A 26,246-nucleotide genomic window follows, 5' to 3' on the forward strand; every position below is an offset into this window, starting at 1 on the left:
GGGGGAATAGCTGCTGTTGCCTATCTGTGCTGCTCCTGCAGGTCAGCGACAAATTCCTCCTGTTTTGCTTTCTAGATGCACACTCCTGTGCTTCTGTTTCTAAGCCATCTATGTTTCTTTCAGGAGGATTGTCCTCCATTCCTGTATGGATAAAGGGGATTGTAGGGGTAAAGAAAAAAAAACATGTAAGTATATATATTTATTTGAAGATGGATTGACAGTGTTTAAATCACATCAGGGAGAAAGAAAGAAGTGGGGGAGAGAAAGACAGAAAGAAAAGGTCGTTCCATTGGTAGTGACCAGAGGGGGTATTTTGTGCAGGGAAATTGCAGTATATTGCTTTTGTGTGAGAGGAAATGTAAACTGGCCGAATGGGTGTGTGACCTCTCAGAGTGAAAGAAAGGCGACTAAATAGACACAAAACACCCCCTGGGAAGGTTCTCAATTTCTTTAATGTAATCAAAACTGGTACTGGTATGGACATGGAAATTGCTGACTGTTCCTTTATGTGCCCTTAAGTCTGTCATTGCACAAGGTTTCCAAATAAGATGGAAGTTGTAGTTGTGAAGAGGTTCGAAAGTCGTCCCAGTCACTTTGAAAATAATGTAAGAGGAGATTTTAAACTGAAATCATAGAAACATTATTATATATTATATTATAAATTATATTATTTTCTTCAAATATAAATAGTGGAATTTACACATTTTTAAATCTGTTGAAAAGCAATTCATTGGCAGATTTTATCATGAAGATAATAAGAAGATTTTTTCACATATTTGCTGCTCATGATTTAAAGTTAATTAGAGAGTTAAAGTAATGCAGTGCTGCTGATAGTCTAAATCCCCTCAGTGGATGGCTCAGAAGCTTGTGGAAAGAGTATAGGAGCTGCCACCTCCTGGTTTCTTAACATATTGCAGCTGGTCTTCTCAAAATCAGGAAATAGTATGCTGCAAGTCCCCAACAAATCAGAGGGTTGTGTTACAGCAGCCTGCTATAGAAACACAGAAAGAGGCATAAAGTATTTATAAAAATGACAGCTGTGGAGTTCAAATTAGGAAGTATATGAATAATTTCTGACACTAAAGTCCTACAAGTCTAAGCGTATTAGAATAAAGAATGGAACATATTAAATGTTTTAGGTGTGAGTAAATGCTAAACAATATACAGTATGTATTAATTATTATCCTATGTTCAAGGTATGTGTCACATTATTATCATTGAGAATCTCATATACCCTAGAACAATAAATTTATACGCACAAGATAAACAGTGGAAAAGTCTCCTCCATGCCCTACATGGCGTACAATGACTGATGTGACTGTAACATTTTCTTGTGCAGCAGCCCATTAACACAGAACTAAACACTCTATAATGCTACATCGAAACCTTAACAGTTGACTGGGTCCAGTCACACCTTATCAATGCTGCGACATTTAAACACAGCCGTGGACATCACATCTGCTCCATGCAAAACTAAACGTGATTTAATTCTACTTAAACATCTGAGCAGCACACATGCACTCATTTCCATTTACAGTCGTACACATAAATTCACGTGAACACGCACAAAGAAATTCTCATTTACGTGAGAATATAAAAGCACAGACACACAAACATGAATGGGAGATGTGTCGTAATTTTATGAAAAGTTTAGCATGATGCAAACGTGTCTGCGGTGAGGTAAACGTGTCTGACTCTTTCCCATTACTGTTGCTTCGTTAACCTTTAAAACACCAGACACTGGTGTGTAATAGGTCGCATGTTCCCCTCTCAGTCCTCTGTCAGGAAATCAATAGAGTGACAGGAGAAAGAGAAGAGTGAGTTCAAAAATAATCCTCTACTCTTCTCTGATTATGTGGGAGTAAGTTGTAGTTGTGTAGGTCTATGTGGGCTGTGTGTGTCTTTCTGATTTAAAGTGTAGCCAGTAAATATTTAGACGTCCACACGTATGTTTTCTTGGTTCTGGTTCATTAGATCTGACATAAAAATACTGACTTTCAGCAGATTTTTGAGAACTGAGCAGCAAAGGAATTGTAACCCTTTAATTGTCCAGCTTTTCTGTCCAAAACTTAGGGAAAAATCCATACTGCCTAGATGGTCGTATGTGGACACTGCTAATATAAAGAGGCAAGTCAACACTTGTATTACTTACATAGCTTCAATTTAATTGTTTAAGTTACTAAAAGAGAGCATAATAAACGTCTCTTTCTGTTTTACTTCATTGAAATTATGAGGATAAACACAACTGAGCTAAATTAGGAAGTCAACATTAATTAAAATTAAGGACATTCTGGAAATTAGTTGGAAGGTATAGCAACACGAAGCTCTTACACCAAGTTTAACAGTTTTACATGCTGTAGCTTTGGTGATAAAAAAAAGTGATACTAGGCCATTAATTACAATACTTTTATAGTTTTTAGGTGTCCTTCATTTTGTTTTATTTCATTTTTTTAGCCTAAATGTATAACTTTATACTTTCAGTTATTAGTTTTAATTCTCACAGCATGTAAGCGCCACAACCCACACACAAGCAAGGAGTTTAGTAACATATTCAGTGGCAAGATTTACAAATGATGTTATTATAACCAAAGAACTGACTGTAATGAACTTCAAGATTAAACTGCAAACTGTTACAATGTTATATGCCAGGAGTGTGAAGAAAAGTTTAATTCCTGTTTAACAATTATTAAGTAGCTGGACACAAATATTACGCAGGTAGAATATTAGGCCTTGCTGTTTAAAAAAAAAGGATTTGAATGGTTGTATCTAGATGTTCTGTAATACCAGTACAGTACCAGTGCTCTGTTGTTTTTGGTTGATTTCATTTCTTATAACTTCAACAAAGCTGATTGGTTTTCAGAAAACAAATTGACTGATTTTGAAGCCTTAAGTGTTTGATCCCCATCATTGTCAATATTGGCACCCGCCAGCACACTACTGCTCATTGATTCTGTTTTACCACAACCAGGATAGCTGTTTACAGACAGAAATCAAATAAGAAGCTAGTATAGCCTTTCTCCAATCCAAAAGTACTGATTTGAATGTCATGTATCTGCATGTTTTTATGTCTGAATATTTAAACACAATAAATAAATGTATTTGTTAACAGTTGTTTAATAGTTGACTGTTTTCTTTTCACAGTTTTCTTTTTTTTTTATGAGAGTTGAGCTCTTTTGTTCTGCTGCCCAGGTTTACAGCACTACAAAGTATCAGCAGCAACTTACAGAAGCAACAACACACACTCGGGGACAGTGACTTCATATACATCCATACGAGTGACAAACTGTGGTAGAAAGAGGACTTGTGTTTTGGAATTGAATTGATTTTTTTCTTCAAACAGAATTACATGGTTGCCCCTGTTTCCCATCCAATGCATTACTATTTCATTTGTTCAGGATCAGTTCACTGGGACCCTCCTGACGTCTCCCACAGATACAACATGAGAAATACTACACACACACACACCCACACACACACACACACACACACACACACACACACACACACTATACAACTTTATTTTTTTATGTATTATTTATTTTATTATTACACCCACACACTTCTACTAAGTATATGAACAGGTTTAAGTCCCCACAACACAAGCATTAAATGGACCACATGCAGTCTTTAACCAAGTGTTAGCTGTATATAAAGAGCAGCTTCACATCATGGAATAACATGTAAACAATGAAGCAAGTATTTAGTTTTTATTATAAATACACATTTGTTTTTAGAGTTAGGATTATGTATAACGCCATATTCCTAACTCTAAATTTACTATATGTTACTGCTAAAAATTATGCACGAAAAGCTGCAATTTAAAATTTAAGCACAATATTACATTGGCTAATGCTCAAACAGAACTAAAGGAACACTCAGGGAATACGTTGCCCTCCAATGTATAAACCCTATTCTTTAAGTTTAAGTAACATGATCCTGAGCTGGAGCAAAATTGAATGAGTTTGTAATTTTGGGCTACTCTACTTTCGTTTTGTGAAATTCAGTTTGGCAGTTTTTGTTTACAGACAAGCAAACAACACTGAAAACTCAGTCAAGTTTCATTTTACTTCTGCTCTGTCAGTTATGCTGTCTCATGCAGAGGTCTGCAGTTATGTAAACCAGCATCAAACGCCGTGTGTAGCGACTCAACAATCAAACAATAGTAATTAAATACTGTATATTATACAAAATATTCAAATTTTAGGTCAATCAGGTTTACTGCAAGCAAAAAAGACCTTTATAGGTAACAAATTTTAAGAAATACAAGATACATTTGTTCAAAATGACAAAGATGAATTAAGACAACCTATTCTGTTCTATTTTGGTTTATACTGTGTTTGGTAAAATACATTAAAAGTAAAATCTGCTTTTCTTTTTTCTCCAAATCTTTAAATAATGTTTCATCCATTTTTTGCAGCACTAAAGACAAATGTGATAATAATCACCTCTGCGGCCTCCACTAGAGGCAGAAGAAAAATATGGTCTTTCTGTCACCTTAAAATGTTTTTACATTGTGTCTCTGTGAGCCAAACAATGCAAAGATCTTGAAGGAAGTTGGACCTGTGGCCAAGCTTAACCCCGCGAACCTCTCCGAGTATTCCTATGTTCCTTGGTCTCAGCAAAGTTCAAGCATAGCTGATACTGATACTGATAAAAAACTAAAAACTTTACTTTTATATAAATCTCTGGAGTTCTCTGTGTATTGCACTAACTATTCCAGCAGTCTCTGCTGAGCAAGGTTTTTAAGAACATATGCTCATTAAAAATATACCCACTACAATGGGACACAGAAATCCAAGTGGCCTTGCTGTGTCAGCACTAATGCAGAACTCACTCAAAACTTTTTCTGACTTTTCTTCTGCTTAATAACACTGGTTCATTTTTTTTTATTAATATTTGTTTTATATGTATTTATTTTATCAGTATTAGGGACATTGATTATTATTCTTTTTTTTTTTTTAACTGAAGAATTGTTTTTCAAATACTAAATTATATGTGGCTTTTTGTGTTTGTGTGAATAATTTAGCATTAAAAAACTAATAATTAAGATGTGATTGACAGTGCAGACTTTCAGCTTTAATTCAAAAGGTTTATGTATTGGGACATAAAGTAGTTGTGATTTGTGCATCAAATCACAACAACAGTTATTGTAAAATATATTGTTATATTGTTATATTGTATAATAAAGACCCTACAACAACAGAGAGAAAACTCAAATTATCAGACAACCCCCTAAAAGCAAAGTCTTGGCAACAGTGGGAAAGAAAAAATCACTTGTAACAGGAAGAGACTTCCATCAGAACCACCTTAGGGAGGGGCCTGTTGCCGCAAACAGTTTGAGGTGAGGGGAAAGATAAGAAAGCAGGGGCAGAAAGAACAAAAGACACTCATTGGAGGGAGCCAGAGTTTAAAATTAATTACTGCTGATTCAAAGTAATAGTGGCATATAATCACATGGAGAGTAAAAAGAGGTGAGTGGTTGGTTTTCCAAAAATATAAGTGTTTTTTTCTACAAATGTGTCTTTTACAGAAAAAAAATCCACTACATCCTTGCATTTTTTCCAGAAACTATGTTGAATGTGAAGATATAAGAAACAGTTGCAACTGTAGCTGTAACTGTAAGGCAAAATTCAAAATGAATACCTGTGAAATTAACTACACCCTACATTGTTCTCAAAATAGTGAGACTGAATGAATGCATCTTACTCAACTTTACTGATGGTTGAATACAGTTATCATTTAATAAATGGCAGGTCATTTCCAATAAACAGTACATGAATCTCTATTGTGTGTACATGGTATACAATTTATTCGATCATTTCCACGCTAAAAAGCTGTTTTGGACTATTAGAATTATGTGGTCTTATGTAGACACCATTTCTGCTTGTTTGATAGTGAAACTCCCACAGGTTTATCCATTTTACAAAACTTTTCCATCTTATTTAATGTTAGTCACATGATTTGATTCATTTCTTCTGATTTCTGCTCCAAACATAGTGGATTTTGCTGTAAAAAAAAAATCAGTGGCAGTGGAAGAGACTCAGTATGGGATTTAACAGGATATGAAGCATTGTATACTATGCACTGACAGAAGTTATTATGGAGGGAGATTAATTTTGGCACCTTTAAACAGGCCAGTTGAAACTTAAACTGTCTAATTGACATCTGGTGCCTCTGGTGGGATGGGATCATAATCAATAATGGAAAGGATAGAGTGCTCTTTGGCTCCCACTGTTCTCCATACCTCAGATATCTCTTCAATTTCTGCCACTCTTCTCTCAACCCAACTTTTTCTCACTCATACTGATTTTACCCCCAACCATTTCTAGTCAAATTAGCACCACAGACCACAGCTTCACATACATTTGGGAAATACAATTAGCTTTAATATGGATTCTGTAGATTTTGTAAATATCGCCCAGTTGAATCTGACTACTAACTCTACCATTACTTTTTCCACAAAAGGTCAGATTAAATTACATTTTTTTAATCAAGCATATCCACATCCTCCTCCTTAAAGGTTCTTTCATAACGTTTTGTCACTTATTTCAAATATTTCTTACTTTGGAAAACAATATCACAAACTTCCCCTTCCCTCACTTCTTTACTCAAGTAATTCTTTTGCCATGTCTGCCTGCCTGTTGGTCTTTGTAGACCACCCACAGCAACAGATTATCCAGTATCTCTGTCTGATTACTTGTTAGTCATCTCCTCTTCTCTCATTCTAAACTCCCACCCACCTTTCGTCACTCCACTAAAATATTTTAGTACCCTCTGTATCTCTCCTGGCCACTCTGTCTCTTCTGTCTCTGTGTCTTCTCTCCTTAGCAAGACCCCCCACACAAGCAGCAGATTGCTGTGCTATCATCCTCTCCTCTATGCTGCTCTTTGCTCCTCTCCAATCCCCTGGCCACTCTTTAGGTTTCAAACTCCATTTGGCTGATCTATTGTTATCCCCATGCCAAATGACTCTGAAGTGGTTTAGACAGTTGTAGACAGCTTGTTGGAAGGCCAGCTGCCACATATCCCACTTGTTTATTCATCTTACATTGATTAATGGGGAGCTGGGTCAGGGGTCAAGCTCTTATTATAGACAAAGCTTAACACAAAAACAAATAAATACTGATTATCTTTCCTTAATTCTATTTTTTTCTTGGCTTGGTACTTTAATTTTTGGTTTGATCAAACAGTCAATAGTTAAAGCAAAAATAGGATAATGTGGTTTTCTAACAGCTGCCCCAAAACTAGGTTAGAAATTCAAAGAGCATTGCATGAGGTTTGGCTTATAAAATATTGAAATCACAGATTCTGATCAACTGACTCTCCCCGTTATCTGTTTTCTATCCTCTATTCAGCCACGACTTTGCATAATGTCATAATGTGATATATTTGTAATTGCTGGAATGATTTGCTCTGGTTTAAACTCTCACTGTGTATGGATGTGTGTATATGTAGGTATTTTACTGTATCATGCCATGTCCCATTTACATTGCACTGGTAAAAGCAATTATAAAACGACTTGACTTTTTAATGATTTCCAAGTTGAGTTTCTTAGTGTGAAGTTCTGCAGGCATATATGGGACATGGGCTTACACATCAGCTATTACAAACTGATCTGTGCTGCTAAACAGGAGAAATTAGGTCAACTGCACATAACTGGAATTTTTGGGAATAGTCAAACACTGGTACAGGAACGCATCATGTTGAGGTACTAGGTCTAAAGGTACTGTCCCTGATCAAAGACAGCTTATACACACTCCAGCCAGTGGGGTCCAGTGGACCTAGTATATGGATAAACAGTCAAAAAGAAAATATGCATTAAATGTGATTATATGAAATACTATACTTTCCAAAATGGCTTGAGCCACCCCTCATTCCTCTGTAATTGATAGGAATGATCACCTTTATTCATTTGAATAGTCTTCAATAATAGTTCTTCAGGCTTCATGAAGTACATTCAGAGCTCTTCCTTGGATGTTAGGTGCCTTTTGTTACATTTTCAGTCAAGATGATCACACACTAGCCCTGAGACAAACTGGTGACATGTCCAGGGTGTACCCAGCCTCTTGCCCTTTGGCAGCTGGGATAACCCCCCCCCCCCCCCCCCTTGACCCTGGATTGGATAACTAGAAGAAAATGGATGGATGATCCCATATTACTTCAATAACATTGATGTGTGGACTCTGAAGAGACCAATCCATGATAGTGTTCCACTAAGTGTTTTCTATTAAGGTTTACTTTTACTGCACTGGCAATGTGCTTGAGAATATTGCCATCATGAAAAATTAAACTGTTGCCAATCAGATGCTTTCCAGATCATATTGCACGGTGGATCAAAATCTGTTGGTACAAAAGTTTGTTCACAATTCCGTAAATTTTGATGAGCTCTCCAACACCACTGACTGAAATGCAGCCCCAAAACATGATAGAGCCTCCACAAAGTTTCACAAATGGTTGTAGATATTCACTGTTGTAGCACTCCTGACCTCTTCCACACATACTGGTGATGACTTGAACCCAGAATTTCAAATTTGGCTTCACCATTCTATAAGACCTTTTGCCACTTTGTATGTGTGCCAGTTCTTGTGTAATAGGGGATCCCTCTTTTCTCTGCTTTTTCCTTCCTTAAGAATGGCTTCTTGGCAACCGTAGAACAGTAGATGGATCAGCTGATTGCCCAGTGAATTTTGCAGGTTCTTTGTTAGGTCTTTGCTGGATTTTTCCCATTTCCTGCTGTTTATCTGTTGTAGATAGATTTTTAGAGCTATCACTTCCTCCTTTGTCCTCTACTTGTCAAATTTATTTGATTTGTTTAGAACACAGCATACACCATGTAGAGATGTGCTAGGTTTTCAGCTAATTCCTCTTTGGGAATCAATGTTTGGGTACAAAAATACTGATAAAACACTATTTTATGTCTGTCAAGTTGTGTTATCTTACGCATTTCCTTATAGATTTACCTAAAGAAATGAGAATCTGGGGATCTGTTGACACAAGAAGACACAAAAATGGGTTGTCTATAATGTATAAACAGAACAACTGTTCATCTCATGAGTTTTGGGTTTTTTAAGTTTAAAAGATTGATAAGTCAGTCTTAAGTTGCTCTAGATCACTTTAAAAAAAGAAAATCTGGCTCCTTGGAAACAAAATAAAAATGATAGGTGGCTACTGCTACTACTACTATTACTAATAATAATAATAATAATGAGCAGAAGCAGAAGAAGAACTAACCCTACAGGTGGTTTTTGCAAGGTCTTCTTCATTCCATGTTTATTGGTGACTCAAACAAAATTCCACCATCAATACATTTTAGTCACCATTAAGTCATGCATGGGTGAAGTACGTCAAACGTGACTTAAGAAAAAAATGCAAACAGAGATAATATTTAAAAGTTGTAAGGAACATATACAGTGCATATACATACATACGCTAAGGTTGTTATACATAGATAATAAGAATAATGAGATTGGTCAATGGTAACTTTATTCTCCCTAATGGGAAATTAATTTGTAGCATGTCCACACATAAAACATCACATAAATTAAAAAACAAAAACAAAAACACACAAATAAAGAAATGCCCCTGTTTTATCAGTAGGATCAACAAATTGCATTAGTGATGGCAACAACACTTATGTTTTAGTGTTTTTAAGCATGATAATAGCAGCAGGTATAAAAGACACTTTATGTCTCTTGGTTTTCACTGCAGGCACTTTATACCGACGACCCGAGGGAAGCAGCTGAAAATCTCTAAAGAGAGGATGGTCTGAACACGACAGAGGCTGCCTTCCTGTTATAAAAGTGGACAAGCTGGACCTGAGTCCTCGCTGAAATGTTAATGGCCACTTTAACCAGGTTACCACGTGTGGTCTTATTGGTTAAGGACAGATTACTGTATCAAGCAATGATACAAAACATTAAAACAGATTCAAAAAAAAACTTTTATAAAAAAGAGGTCATCATTTAAAATGAAATGTTAAAAACTCTCAGTCTCCTTAAAAAGTACCTTTTAAATTTAGCAGCAAAATGTGACTCAAAGGACAGCGCATTATCAAGAACAACCCCCAAATAGTTACAACTATCCACCAGTTCAATGGCTGCACCGTTTGCTACTGTTAGTGCAGGATGGGATGGGGGGATAGCTTCCTGAAGTCAGTTACTATGTCCTTAGTTTTCAAGGTGCTGATCTTTAAGAATAACTTATCAGGAAATTTTCATATGTTTTGCAGTTTTATTTTGGAGAGTAATTCCTTCAGAGAACTTGCATAGGGAAACGTGTGATGACACACTAAGTTGAATGCTTGTCAACAGTACTGGAAAAAAAAATCCACAGTCCGTATGAACTGATGCTCAGCATCTTGCTTTGCTGATTGGCAGTAATGCTATTTAATCAAATGTCAAACAGCTTAGGTTTATGATACACAAGCCAACCTTTGAATCACTGTTTCAAGCGAACAGAATTTGTGCGCATACACACAAATAAACATGCTGAAACCCACACAGTAGCCTAAGCACACACGGTGAATGCTTTTACTAAGCGGTCAGAGCTTTTGAGTCAATAATTTTGATATAAGAAACAATTTTCTCTCCATTGCGTATGTGTATGTTTGCGTGTGTTTGGGGAAACGAAAAGGGGAAAAAGTCATCGCTCCACATCTTGTTTATGTGCTTGTCATTTATTTGCTGTCTGCGGTATATATCCCAGGAAACATTCTCACATTTCAAAAACTCCCTTGCCATTTCAGAAATAATTGGCCAGTTCCTTGTGCTGAGCAGACTCCACGTCCAGTAGATTTTTTTTTCTCATGCAACCAAGCTGCCAAAGTGCTCCCTCTCTTTCTTTTACTGCTGACAATGTGTCAACATGTCGATGTCAGCAACAATAACAATAAAGCTGTTCTGTGATTGAGATCTCAGTTTGGTCAGATGTCATACAAGATACATTAGAATGAAACACAACTGGGTGAACAGTCAAGTCTTGAAATACCGTGCAATGTGAGCTATGTATTTTGTAGCGCTTACACTAAAATTACAATTACAGTGAATCTGTATCACCATATTGGCTTTTATTAGAAGCGCTTTTTATGTAAAGTAGCAACATTCAGTTTTTGTACATTAATAAATCTGTTTTTTCAGCTTACCTGGTAAGCTGAAATGTTTTCTGTCATGTTAAAGAAAAATTCCCTACGTTCTGACATTTATCCTCGTGTTGAATCTGGTCAAATTTACACGCTAAGGATTGCTGAGCTAAGGACAAATAAGTACAAGCTCAATGAACTGGGTTGATTTACTCCCCAGGCTCGCTTCTTTCATTATCTCCTCATTTGTTCCTTTCCTCAAAGGGAACTCACAGTACACAACCTGCTATCAATCTTGAAAGTTGTCACAGTTTTAGAAAAGGAAACTTTGAGAAGTCACCACGATATCCCTTTTAAAGAAACTAAAAAGTGAGTTCAAAAAATTTCTTCAATACATTCCATGGACATGGCGTATCATTAAACTTAACAACTTAACAAACAGACAACTTTTTATTCTCAATCTTGTGATTCTATCTATAGTTTTTTCAAAAGCATTGAAAAAGCTACCACTTTCAGCTGTTGTTTCTTAGGAGGCCGAGATATTCAAATTTCACAGATTGTTACTGTGCACACAAAACAAGTCCTGTCTCTGCTGAGCTGGAAATTGTTCATCAGCATCTGCAGTACAAACTGTCCTCCTGAAAGACTAACACCCATAGCTTACTTGGCCAAGCAGCCAGTTATGTTTCACTTCCACTGCTTTGTGGTCTTTGGTTCACAGCATGAGATCCAGTGCTCATTAGCACTGATGATCTTGTAAAGTCAGGTGAGTCTGACACAGAAGTTGTTTGTAATGGTCCCGTTGTGCCACTAAGACCTTTTTTTTTTAAAACCTTTGAGCCAACTAAATTACCGCCAAACCCAGCTTTTCCACCCTCTCCTTACCAAGTTATTTCATTAACAGTGTGCCAGCCTTGTCCTCATTAAGTCCTCTGCTTCTCACTTGGAGTTGGAAACTCACCTGGCTGGTCAGACTCCACCAATCATGATCTCTTTTGTCCTTAGACCTTTCTCCCCCACCCAAGGAAGCATCACTGCATATGTTTAAGCTTTCTCAAAAAAATGTGTTTGTTCTTCTTCTTATAATAATAGAAAGTATAATGTGCAGAAGAATGATTATTATTATTTGATTAGTCCATTTATTAAGACAGTTTTAATGTCATCGAGAGAAACTGAGTGAGACGTCCTCAGATGACCCTCTATGCTATATTTCTATTGGCAGGCCTTTAGCATAAAAGCACAGGCTGAATATTACAGGGAGAAGAGTTAGTACTCTAATAATTGCACAGCGCTTCAACCCATAATTATTACAACTCATCCACTCTTCAGTCATACAATCCTGCCGTAAGGATATGGAATAACCATGAATGAAAAAAGAGAAGCAGTAAGGTGAAGTACCGCATATCACAGCAACAGAGAGGCACTGAGAGCTATAGGTTTCTGTGTAGAGCCACGATTAAATCTTATCTCTGCAGCGTTATAAGTAGTTGGAGTTGAGAATTCTTGACATTTACCTGGAGAGTTTTTCTGAATGTCTTTCTGTACCTCTTTCATTTTTTCTGTTGCCAATTCAGTGCTCAAAAATGGTTTATCGGGATCCAAGATAGACACATTCTGTATCACAGTATATGACCATATACCACGAACTATTACACTGAGCGGTGCTAATGCATACTACCTATCAAAAGATCAATACTATTGTATAGTATTTGGTATTTGTTGTCTTTAGCTTTAAGACAAATAGGCAACTAGAATACTTCTCTAACATCTTCCTTGTGAGTGTTACGATGTTCTGCTTCAGTTAAAAACATTTTAGAGAGGTGTTTATTTGTGGTTCTTTTCCAGGCTAAATCCGATGAATGTCAAAAAACAATGTGCTGGCTGCTGATCACACTCTTTAGGTTACAAGCAGAAACCCAGTCTGAATCACCAGGGATAGTCTGGTCAGTTTGACACAGAGTGTGATGTTTGAGATGAAATTAAGCAGATACAAGCATAAGTGGGCATAACAGAACTCCCAGGAACCGTTCTAAAATTTAGAACGGCTTCCATATTGACATTTACCAATAATTCTTTCTATCAATAATATTATAATCTACTATGGTATGAATATTTAAATGCAAACCCATTAGCAAAATGAGCAAAAAAAGTCATATTTAGTGTAAATACATGAGATACAATGATATTTTAAATAAAAACTGAAGGCTACAATAAAGCAACCGTTGATATTGACTGAATGAAGTAATCAGACATTGTCTAATAAATAAAAACAAAGGAAAAGCAAAGCTGTTTTCAACAGATATTTCCACCAAGCCTAACTGCACTCATTACAGTTCCCCAAGGAACTACTTTTCTTCCAATCTGTGTCAACTCCTATATTCATTCAAATACACACACACCCACACACACACACACACAGATGATCCCGCTCAAGTTGCTTAAATGGCTGTGTCAGTCCCCCACAACCAGCAGTAATAAAATATCTCCAGTGTGTATTCTGATCAATGGAGGAGAGAAGAGGCACAAGCTGGCAGGGTTAATGGGCCCCATTCCACTTAAATACCATATGAGTGACTCTGGGGAAACTGAGCTGGAGGGGGGGAGCAGCATCAAGAAGAGAAGAGGGGAAAGGAAGTTTCACTGAAAGATGGGGGGAGTGGGGGCGGGGAACAGAGTGGAAGGATGAAAAGATGACATGTTGTCATTAGATAAATAGAAAGAGTAAGCATAAATAAAAGGGTGGATAACATAATAAATTCTGTGTGAGAGATAAATGAGAGAGGATGGAGGGAAAGAGGAGGACTGAGGAAGTGGTTAGGTGAGAAAAAACAAATACAGCGGGAAAATGTACATGATTTTGATTTGCGATTAAGGAGTGACGCGCAAATATATTGTAAATCTGTTGTTCTCAAACTTCGGGATGGGGCCCACCATTGGGGTTTTAGAGCCACGGCAGACAGAGCATGGATTAAAAGGGGGTATTGAGTCGTTTCTAGCTAATTTGTAGAAGAAACACATATAAACAGTTGTATTAATTACTTCCCCTATGATTACTGATATGAACTAGAATATGCCAGTGTTTTATAATATGTGACAGTGGACAATTAAAAAACCCCACAGTGAAACATGGTAGTGTGAATGTTCACCTGCACCAAATCGACTACAAGGAGACATCACCCAATATTCTAAAGACATGCTACACCCTCTGGCATGCATCTTTGAGGAGAAGGACTCTTACTGCAACAGAATAATGAGCCCAAACACTTCACCAAAACTCCAGGCAGAGGAGGAACAAAAAACAAAGAATTAATCAACTGAAATGAAAATTATTTAAAGAGAATATTAATACTCTACATATTTTTGGGTAGTTCACAGTTTTTTCTTCTTCGTCTTCTTCACAATTATTGAGAGGTACAATGATGAGAGAGGAATTTCTTACAGTGTATCGAGCATTGCAAAATTGCTTTATTGTTTTAGCCATTGTTATCATTTGCAACATATTATAAGTTACCCTAATTTCTATGGGAGTTAACAAATGTTTAAGAGGGATATGAAAGAGGAAACTACTCATAAAATATTAAAAACAAATAATTATTATGTAATACTGTGAGTCATTAACAACTAGGTCAGGATTTCTGGTGTTAAACCAATTATTAGTCTGTTTTTGAATTTACTAAAATTATATGTTAATTACCTAATTGCATATAACTCAGAATTAAAGGTAAATTATATAACATCCCTTATATCATATAACAGACTTCTCAGCACAAACTCCCAGTCTGAATTTCTAAATGCGCTTGGTAAGTATTTAAACCCTCACAGAGACGCCCCTCTGAAACTCTGCGCCTGTATAGGTTGAACCAGCTGCATCTGTGAACACTGATACGAGCATTGATCCAACCTGGGTCTTTGTAATGGACTCCAATAACAACTCCATTATTGCTGGCACACTGATTAGTGTGTGGGGCCGACTATAAAATTAGCTGCAAAGGAGCCCTCCAGGTTGCAAACTCACACACAAACACACACGGGCACACATAAAACATGCATGCTTAGAGATAATACTCAGTGCGCTATCCAATCAGGCATTGGGGAAAATATATGCATGGACAACACAGACAAATGCACACATACGCACACACACACACACACACACACACATACATACATACATACTGTGTCAATATTCATTCAGCATGCAGGCAGAGATTAGCTGGCTACAGGAGAACAAAGGTGTCCCCTCCATTGGCAGCCTGACATCCTCCTTGTCAAATTAAAGCCCAGGTATTGATTCTTCTTAACTTCTCTTTTCTCCTCTCTGTCTTTCCTTTTTGCTCGTGTTCTGCAGACGAATGTGGGGCATAGTGGAAGTACATAAATACATATGTACCGAGGATGAAAATTCACATCTTGTGTGACAACACGGCAAAACCTGCCTTCTCCCAGAAACGCCCCATGACCACTCTCTTTGAACTCGAGTTCAATGAGCGATATGTGTATCTGTTGTCTCTCTTTTTTTAAAAGCACAAAGTGGGGCCCCAGTTGCATCAGGGGTAAAACCACATGGCAAATTAAATCAATGGGCTTCCCACTGGCAGATGGCTCACTTTAACACTCAGTTAGCCTTTAGATAATTGAGGCGTTGACTCTGCGGCGGCCGTAAAAAACGGATGGCTTGTTTATACGTTTCACTGGAATAGATCAGCAGAGGTTAAATAAATGAAATCCCATTTGTCAGGGAGAGGAACCCCAGTAATAATATATGCCCCCCTTCACGGCACCCCCCTCTGCAAACACCTCCACTGTTTGGCCTCATAAATAGAGAAGGAGAGGGAAGATGTTACCCACTCGCCCCAGCCATCCGCACGGCCTCACCACAACGCCTTCCTGCCATTGATAGGGTAGTCCTGCTTAATGAAATGGTCCTTCCTTCTCCTCTTCTCCGCTTGTTTTTCGGTCCTCCTCCCTCCTGCACACAGTGTGATAAGTAGCGAACCAGTGAAGCCTGTAATTACAATCTTACCGAGGAACCCTAGCCCAATCTGTGAATAAATCTCGCCATCCAATTACAAGATGTAATAATTTTGCAGTCAAGCTGGTAATGAGGTCTAATACTCATGCATGTGATAATCCCCCCTGGATGCTGACTCTATCAGATGTTAGCTTTGTAATTATACTGGCAGAAAATCATTATTTCATGTTCAGCAGAAAAATGAGCTTGGTGGGGGGAAGTTAATTTTCTCTATGCTCTGTGAAGCATAGACTAAATTTTAATGATCTAATCATTACCCCCGACTATCCCCGGCTGCAATTGACCCATGTAACTTGTGTGAGGCAACATTTTGCTCGTTTAAGAGTCCCTGATATGCAGTAAGGTTTGCCAGGTAAGAGCCTTTTTATTCAGTAATTATACCACAATAAAACTATTATGCTAATGATATGGAAATCGATATTGTTGGGCCACAGTGTCATTTAATAGCTGCATGGAACATAAATCACATTTTTAATTGTAAGTTGTTAACATTTCCACATTACTGCTTTCTGTTTTTTTCCCTCTAAGTGTGTGTGTTTGGGTATGTATGTGTGCACGCATATTGTGTGTTTCTGTGTGTGTGGTGTTTGAAGGATTGATACCGACAGTGAGAGAAAAGGTCACCCACTGCTGTCTATGAGCTGAGAACATCTCTGTTTTATCATTTCTTGTTCTCTTGCTTTCTGATGTGGACTGATGTAAATATCTCCAACAAGACAGACCTCAGATTGATATACCATGATCTAAACAGAATAAACAGCAAATGCTGGCTGCACGCGCCATCTGTATCTTTTAAAGTCACATTGCACAGCGGTTTCAGATATTAGAATTATTGCTTAACCTATTTGTCACTACGGGCCAACAAGCTCTGGTAAACTATAAATTATTACTGGAGCAATACAATATTCACAGTAGAAAAAAAAAACATGTGGAGTCTCTAAAAGTATATTTTTCTATACCAACAATTCTTCATCTAATTAGTTTAGAGCCACGGACTTTGATTATTATGTTTTTAACTCTCCACTGCAAGTAATTAACATAAAGTACAGAACTGTTTTTAATAACACTAAATAAAACACAAAAACTATGTCATTCTGAAAAATAACCAAGTAACTAATATGTATTTATACCTGTCAAAATTCCACTGAACAGGTTGCAGGTTTACCTCTTACCATGCAAGCTTCTACTTGTAGTGTGCAGCTTTGAAATCCATGCAGTACACATGCTCTAAAGCAACATTTTTTTTTTCGTACACATTTTCGTACATTTTACTACTTGCAATTATTTTAATCTTTGAGACGAAGATTCCGATCTATACTGAAAAACAACACTAGAAACAGAACTATTACATAATAAAATCGATGTTACTTTCATTTTTTAAATGCTGCTAACTATCTTTACTGCAACCGTTTGCACCGCTGTCATACCTGCTGCTGTTGGCCATTGCACTACTGTCCATGTACAACTTATAAGCTCTATTTATTTATTTTATATTTTACACTGCTGGACTATTGTACATAGGTTTGGTCTTTTCTACTATAATGCCGGACTTTGATGTACCATACATGCTCTCCACATATTATAATTTTAGGCTAGGGTCTTATTAAAGCGATTGCCTCTGTATTCAGTTATCTGTATGGAGTTCAGCTGTCTGATAAGTTTCAGGTTATTCAGGTTACCACAGGGCCACAATAAGCAATGGTACCAGCCTGATAAAACAACTACAAGACAACAGGATGCTTATAACACCACATGGGCAGACAACAGAGAGAGGTGTAACGCAACATAGGGATGTCAGGGAAAGTAAAACACGGCAGGGATGTGCTGATAAAAACTGAGCTCAGCTGTCCAAGGGTCACGGCTGGTGGAGCACGAGATATGGGCATTAATAGAGATGATTGATTATAGCGCGGCGGCCCAAACGCGTCTGAAACATGAGAAATTATTAAACACATTGTCTAAATCTTTCATAAAAGCTGTTTTTGGAAATGATAGAGTCAGATGCGAAAGTTTAATATGCAGATAATATACGGACAAGGAAGGACAAAGGTTAAGCTTTCTGACAAATGTTGGCCTAATCTGAATGTCAGTAAATGTCAAAGATTACAGCTGTTTTTTTGTGTCCCAAGTAAAGTTCACTCTTGATACACATGCTTATTGCAGTTTCATTCTTTTGTGTCAGACCTGAACAGTTTAGGATTGTTATATGTTTAATACACACATGCCGCTTTCATAATAATACGATAAGGCACAAAGTTAACTTCTAGTAGTTCAATGAAGAGATATTGCTGTTTTACTAAGTGCGATATGCACAAAAATGCTGTTGCCACACTCAACACAGAACTGTCATTGTGAGTTTTACATCCACACTACAGTGCTCTAAACACAAAGTCAATGTGCTATTGTTACTTTTATCAACATGTCAATAGACTGGGTTTTTGGAAGAAATAATAGATCAGAACTGATGCATTATTATCTTTTTCATCCAAAAGTTAAAATAAAACGCTGCATGTGTAGTACTGTGATGTTTTTGTTTGTTTAAAAGAGGGCCTCATATCTCAGTTTTGATATGCAAAAATGTAAACAAATTTGAGACTTGCCTATGCCCTTGACACAGTTATTGTTGTACCAGTGGTATCACAATCTAAGCTGATTATGTTTTCATATGTGGTCCCTCTAGGAGTGATACGAAAATCAGCATGCATTGCGCACTGGGGCGTACATTCACCTTTTTCTCAGTATGATGGATGTGCATCCTACTTCAAAGTGATAAGAGTCATTATTTGATGATCAACCATCCATTGTAAAGCATGTATTTAGTAGTCCCCAAATAAGGTTCGCTAAATCGTGAGCAATATTACATGAAATAGAAGCATTTGGACACCCGGGATTGGCATTTAATTTCACATTTGTTATATGTTCATTCTGCCCAAATCATCCTAGAGTTGATTTACTACTATTCAAATCAGTGAAGACCTTTTCATTGTTGGGGGTGCCTTATTAAATCTTATTTAAATATTACTGAGGGTCTCATCTCTGTGCATCAAGCATCTGCATCATGCGAAATTTATGTAGTGAAACTTTTGGTCACACATGGAAAGTTTAGCAGATGGTCCATCTATAGCACTCAGAAGATAAACATACACACTGAAACACACACACACACACACACACACACACACACACACACACACACACACACACACGCTCATCAATAGAGTCTGGGAGACGGGGCCCCATTTGTATCCTCCTTTCTCTCATCTGCTGCTCTGGATTCCTCCCCCTTCTCCTGATGCCGTTATATGTATTATCTTTATGCCTGCCCATCTCTGGACATGGACGACTCTTGTTTCGCCATTTTAAACTGATCTAATCAGCAGTGTGTTAAACAAGAGTGGATCTTTTATGCATTGGGTGTTAGGACAAGCAAATCACTGCTGTAGATCAACCGAATAAACAACTCCACCCTGATTCAATTACAACAGCTGGGGTCTGTGCTTTTATCTGGGGCGGACATCATTTCAATCAAAATGTAAAATAATCCAATCCAATAGATGCAATAGCTGAGATAGGATACAGACTGCTGAGCTTAGTTGTTTTATTAAAAAAGAAAAAAGAAAAGAAATACAAGGCATTCTCTACCTGCTCTGTAGCACGCTCTTTCTGACAGCTATCAAGAAGTTTCCATTCCCAAACTCCATTACTGTGTGTAATAGCATTCAAAACTGAATTGAAAGCAAGAAGATGGAGAGATTGTTGGCTATATTTTTATTACCGAAAGCTGTTTTCCAAGACACAGTCTGGTGCACTTTTATTCGTTTAATTAACAGTAGCATCATTTTTTTCTTGTACCCCTCATGGGCCTCCTCGCCTTTTTGTCTTACCGGCAACAGCTAACTATTGTATAAGATCATACTTAGTGGGAATTGAAAAGTTGGCATAGGCGGTATTAATGGCAAATTAATGTAAATGTTTCTCCCTAAGTTATGGATTTGATGTCAATAGGATACAGGCCACTGCACTTTAGCCCTCTTTAATTAACTGAGCAGAATGCACCATGACAGAAATTTGGAACAATCTTGAGAAGGGAGAACGAGAGAGGCAGCACAAAAAGAAGAGAGTGATTTCTCTCAATAATAATGTTCAAGGAAATTGAATGTAGGAGAATGTACAACAATGTTAATAATATGGTTTGGTCTATCTACAGTAATGTAATCTAATAGAAAGTAATTAATTTAGGACACAGGCCACTGCACTTTTTGCTCATTTAATTAACACATGGGATATTTGCAAGGAGTTGGAATATAAAGCTTTATAAAGTATTACACCTCCCCTGTCACACCATGAGATGTGGTAACTAAACTCCCTGAAAGGTAAATTATGCATAGTGTAAGCTATAAATGAGCTAATTTTTAATGTATGTAATAAACTGCATTATCTGCATCTTTTTTTAAAGGTCAAGCATTGACCAGTGCATTGTCTTACAAATTTCAAAAAACAATAAGAGCTAATATCTCAAAACATTTATGACTTGTAGGTGTATAACAGTTATATTAAGTGCACTTTCAAACATTTAAGGGCTGTTTTTCCCCAATTATTATTTCATTACTAAAAGAAACTAAATTATAAAGTCTTCCACATTTTTATTATGAGGTAGAAAATGTGGTTTGAATGAATTAGATGTGTCTATTTTCAGGTAATTAAGCACTGTAGTTGCTAACCCAAAATTTTATGATGACTAGTATTAGTGAAAACATTTTCTAGTTAACATGTAAATAAAAAATATTTACCATCGTTCTACAGAAAGAACAAAAGGAGAAACAGGCTGTTCAGTAAGCGAGTGGTTTACGTCATGTTTAAGTCAGGTGTTTAAACCTTGCTATCCTTTCTAGTTGGTTCCAGAAATACTGGTCAGTTTTAATTATTTTAATAATGTATAATGGCTGTGACCTATGAAGGAATATTAGGACCACATTAAGAAAAAAAATGGACTGTTTTGAGAATAAAGTCGAAATTTCGAGCTTAAAATTGAAATTCTCTTTTGAGAAAAAAGTCTAAAGTTGTTGTTGCAAGACAAACTGCCACACCTGCTATACCCTCTACAAAATTCCCTGTGTAGATGAGTTACTGAAACACACTGCTCAGCCATCTTATTATGTCTTGTGACATATCATACATCCTCTTTATTGCACGATGGTGTTACCATCAGTTTCCTTGCATCTGTCCATTGCCAGCTATTTCATTTTGTACAAATTGGGCCAACTCTTTCAAGATTGTGTGTTTTTGCCATCTGACCAGATACAGCTTTCTGCACAATCTTTTCAACGTCCTTTATTTATTTCAACGTCCTGTATTTGTGTGCTAAAAGAGAAATGATTTACAAAGTACGATCTCACCAATTCATCCACCAACTTATGCACCCCATAATAGCCACGGCTTGCTAGCAGGTGTCTACTACAGTTTCTGTACAAAATTTTTGAACACAGCATATTCTAACATATTTGAAAAAGATCAACACAATAAATCAGAAATAAAAACGGATATGTGCCAAACAAATATTTGCTGTTATTTTACATTTTTATCCCCAATCACCTGAAAAACTAATTTGTAGTGATTGTAGGCTGTTAATGTGTTGTTTACCTCAGCTGTCTATATGCCGGGTGAGAAGCATCCGTGTCTATTTACTTTGGCGGAGGCCTAAAACTTTGTGAATGGAGTCAGATATGAGTCAGTGAAGCTCACTTCTGTTGAATTCTGGATGACAGCAATACTAAGGTGAGTTGTTGAGGATATCCTGAACTTTTATTGAGAAGTGCTTGTTGGTGTTACATTATTTTTCAGTAATGCTGTAATGTAATATGTTACTGTACTAAATCCAGTAATCATATTATAGTTATTATTATGTTATTATTATTGCTACCAAGGATCTTTAATTATCTGAATGCTGTGCAGACAGAAAAAAAACTAACATGTTTCTGCTACAATCTGATGATTTTAGTCATGTGTGGGAGGAGGAAACCTGATACCAATACAGCTTTTTAGGATAAGATATGAACATTACTTTTTTCATAGCACAAAAAAAATAAGAGCGTGATGTTAAATTGCAAACTGCATCCAGGACAGTGACGCTTCTAAACTCTACCTCTTTCGAAAGTGTGGAGATCACTTTGAAGATCGCTTTGAAGTTTCTTTGAACTGGTTTTCAGCTTTGCTTTGTGTTTTCGACTTTGTGTTTTTATCTAAACTCTAAAAGAAAGTTTATATGTGTGTCCTTATTAGGAAAGAGATTTGTGTTGACGTGTGGAATTGTAGCATAAAGTTCATATTGTTAACTACTAATTATGTGACAGTGTGTTTCAGGTCATTTTACGGAGTAATGAGAAATTAATACAAACACTAGTGGAATGAATTACTTTCTACACTAAGTAAATAAGTAACCGACTGCCATATTTTTAAGAAAAATAACAATTAATGTGTAATAAACTACTTATTTTGACTTAACAATCCCGCCACTGGTTGCACCTGACCATGATGCAACCACGTGATGCTAATTTGTCTGACATTTTGGATGTGTGATGCTGCAGGATCAAGTGAAAAACACTTGACCCTTGGCACTGTGGTTTGTGTCCCAAGTAAAGTTCTTTTGAGCTCTTTGGGATCAAGCAGCTGTGTTTGATCATGAAGTCACACAGGCCAAGTGACAATCTGGTAACCATTGGTCATGAGCTAAAACTATATTTCCCAACTAGCTGGCAAATAGATAAAAAGTGAAAAGTGTGACATAAACCAAAACTAGAGAATATTTGCCTTCAATTTAAAACTTGCACCTTTTGAATCATGTTTGCAGTTACGAGGCACAACTTTATTTTGAAGGCAACAGTCTCAGTTTCTGTTTTGTGTCACACTTTTGCAAGTTTTACTACAGCTGGGTTAGTAGTTAGTGAGAATTTGCAAACAAGTCGGCACTTTCTATACAAATTAAGTGATTATAGCAATTTGCCTAGTGACCAAGGTAATCATAGCACCAGCATAAAAAACAGAAAAACAAAAAAAGTGATAATTCGTACGTAAACAACGTATGAGTACAGTGTCAAAGGTCATGTCAGTGGGTTGTATTGCATCCGATTCAGCAGTCAACTCTTGAGCAAAGTGCACATGAGGTAAAGCGAAAAACCTGGATAGCAACAGCTCTCCTGTCACAAGATACAGTGGTATGTGCAGCTGTAACGGTTTCCATCTGTTGTCTTCATTTACTTCTCCTGCTACTTTGTGACACCTGAAAACACGTAAGCAGGTAATACCAATCGCAGAGGTCCATTATTAATTGAAATGTCCCAACACTGAATCCCCCCTCTATTCCACTACCTACCTTTTTTAAAAAAAAACATAGTTATAGTAAAGGTTATAAAAGTAAGGAGAAAGAGGGAGTCATACTGCCACTTTGCTAGCTCCCTCACACCCAAACAAGCATTTGATAATTCATCACCGGGCCATGACAGATGAGTCCTGCTGGAGAATATTAGAAAATGTCTCAAATCTCATATATATGCTAATGGTATGCTGGGACTGGTTGGGTAGTGTGACAGACTTTCTAATCTTTCTTGCTACTACTAGGACCACTGAGTGAAAGTGGAGGAGACAAGCCATTGCACTTCAACACTTTATGATCAAACAACTTTTGTTTTGGAAGCAGATTGAGACAGAATGAGGAAAGAAGATATCATTAGAAAAATGGTTAAAGAAAAAGAAGGCATAGCTTTTTCCCCTTCTTTTCTCAAGTTAGAAAAAGTATTAAACCACATGCAGTAATTGTTGTCTTTGACCATGAACGATGTTGTATTAGCCTTGTCACAGCCTCCTACTTACTCTGCAGCATTGTAATCCATTGCATATTCATTTTGATTTATGACATTTTGTATTCTACATGGTTGCATTATGCATTTACGTTGCGCAAAGGACTTGTAATATAGATATTACTGTGATACACGTACACACATTGGGCAAGCTGCAGTTATCTGCTGAGCTGATGTTTTCATGCCTCAGAATGTATTAATGATGATTTAATGATAACTGTAAGTAGTTACATGGTGCAGTTCACTGAAAAGAAAAAAAAATGCATACAATTATTACTTCACTGATAGTTGCTGACATTATTATATTGCACCACATGTTCTCAGTGATAAACTGAATTGAATAATTGAAATGGACTCCATGTCCCCGTTTATCCATTTCAAATAAGTTGCTCCCTAAAATATGTTGCCACATCTCTATATTGGATTCATTTACATTGGTTTCTCTAAACTCTAGATGTTATTTGTCAGCTATGGTAATTTCCCTTTTCTTTGATAAAAGTAAATAGATTTGCAGATGTAAAAAAAATACAAAAAAATGTTTTAATATATTACATCTGTGTCTTGAGATATTGTTTCACATTTGCCTTCTCCTCTCTCTGAGTTGCCCCTTTGAAACCTGTGCACGTCTATGCAAAACATACACTAAAAGTGATAACATAATCATTCAAAGCCCACGATTCCTTGCTCTATTGGACCTTGTGACGAGGCATTAATAACAGAGAGCCCGGTGCTTTATTTTTCATAAATTACATATGTCAAAGATAAATCTCCTTTGTCGAATGCCTATAGGTTCGGCAAGACACTTGCTTAACAAAGATTCACACAAAGATTCATATTCTGATGACACTTTTTCGTTAAAATAGGTTTTGATACAAAAATTTAAACATTCTCTAAACATCACGAATTTGTGATGAGCATGAGCAGGGGGCGCTTGTGGGAAGATGACAAATAATTAACATCAGCTTTTTTTTTGAGAGGCTAACTAAACAGCAATAATTAGTTTAATTTATTAGAAATAATTAACAGCTTAGTGTTGCAGATGAAAGGAAAAGTAGTGCCTTTCTGAGTCTATTAATGAAAAACCTGTAGACTATGTAATAGAATATGTATTCTAACTTATACCAGTGTGTCTCCTGTTCCTTTTACATAGACAAAACACTGTTAATTTGTGTTGCCTTTTCCCATATTACAGTCTGTCCCCTCATCTGGATCTGTGGGTGACCCAACAAGCCACCAAAGCACCTCTCCCCTCCCTCTCCCTACATTCACAACCACCACATACACAAACACAGGCACACTTATGAGACCTGTCTTGTCTATTAACTGGCATACAGTGACATAAAATTATTACAAGTCATTAGACTTCTTAAATCACAATTTACCCAACCTCAGCAAATTATTCTCTGGTGGGTGCCAGAGGTAATGGAAACTGTCTTTTCCATTTTCCATTTGGTGCTTCTCCTTCTTGGTCTGAATCACAGCTGCCGTCCATGCCCTCCATTGTTCTAAATATTTTTCCTTCTGTCCTTTATTCTTTCTCCTCACTATCTTTTGGTTTTCTGACAAGCTCCCATACTTCTTTATTATTCCCATTACTGTGCCTTTTTGTCCGACCCTTTGAAGGATTTCATTGTTTTTCTACAGACTGACACTCTTTTATTTTTTGTTTTGTTTTTGTGCTAATTTGCACATTTTGGTAATTGGAGGAGAATTTAGATGGAAAAGTGTACAGAGAACTGTATTACTCGTTTTTGTTTAACTAACAGAGAAAAGATAACCCTTGTTTCCCTTCTCTGCTAAGTTATTGTGTTTTTGAAGAAGTTTTCCAAGAATTAAAAACCTTGGATGCCTCTTAGTTTTTTTGAATTCCCAATTTCTCCATTTGACCCATTTTATTGCCATGCTGGACTGCCCTTTTAGCCTGATTTAAGCCGTCTAGTTATTTGTGACTCTGTTCAGCCTCATGCTACAGTGTGCACTCTTTGGGGGACTCAAAGAAGATTTGAAAAAATGTAATAGGGATGACTACTTGTCCATGGTCTGCAGTTGTGGTTGCCGACATCTACAAGTGGGTACAATGCCCACCCTGTGGGCTTCATTTCAGTTTGGTATTGTTCATGAGTAAAGAGACTACCAATGGGACATTTGCCCCTTTTACCATAAGATAACTTCCCTCTTTCCTTTCTTGTTCTGTTTGACTGCAGCTCTCTCTATCACTGTGACTTCAACTGTGATTTGTGCAATTTGGTTTAATCATCCTTGTTCCTCTCACTTTGTAATCTTC

Source organism: Oreochromis niloticus, linkage group LG11, assembly GCF_001858045.2.
Source record: "Oreochromis niloticus isolate F11D_XX linkage group LG11, O_niloticus_UMD_NMBU, whole genome shotgun sequence".
Taxonomy (NCBI): Eukaryota; Metazoa; Chordata; class Actinopteri; order Cichliformes; family Cichlidae; genus Oreochromis; species Oreochromis niloticus.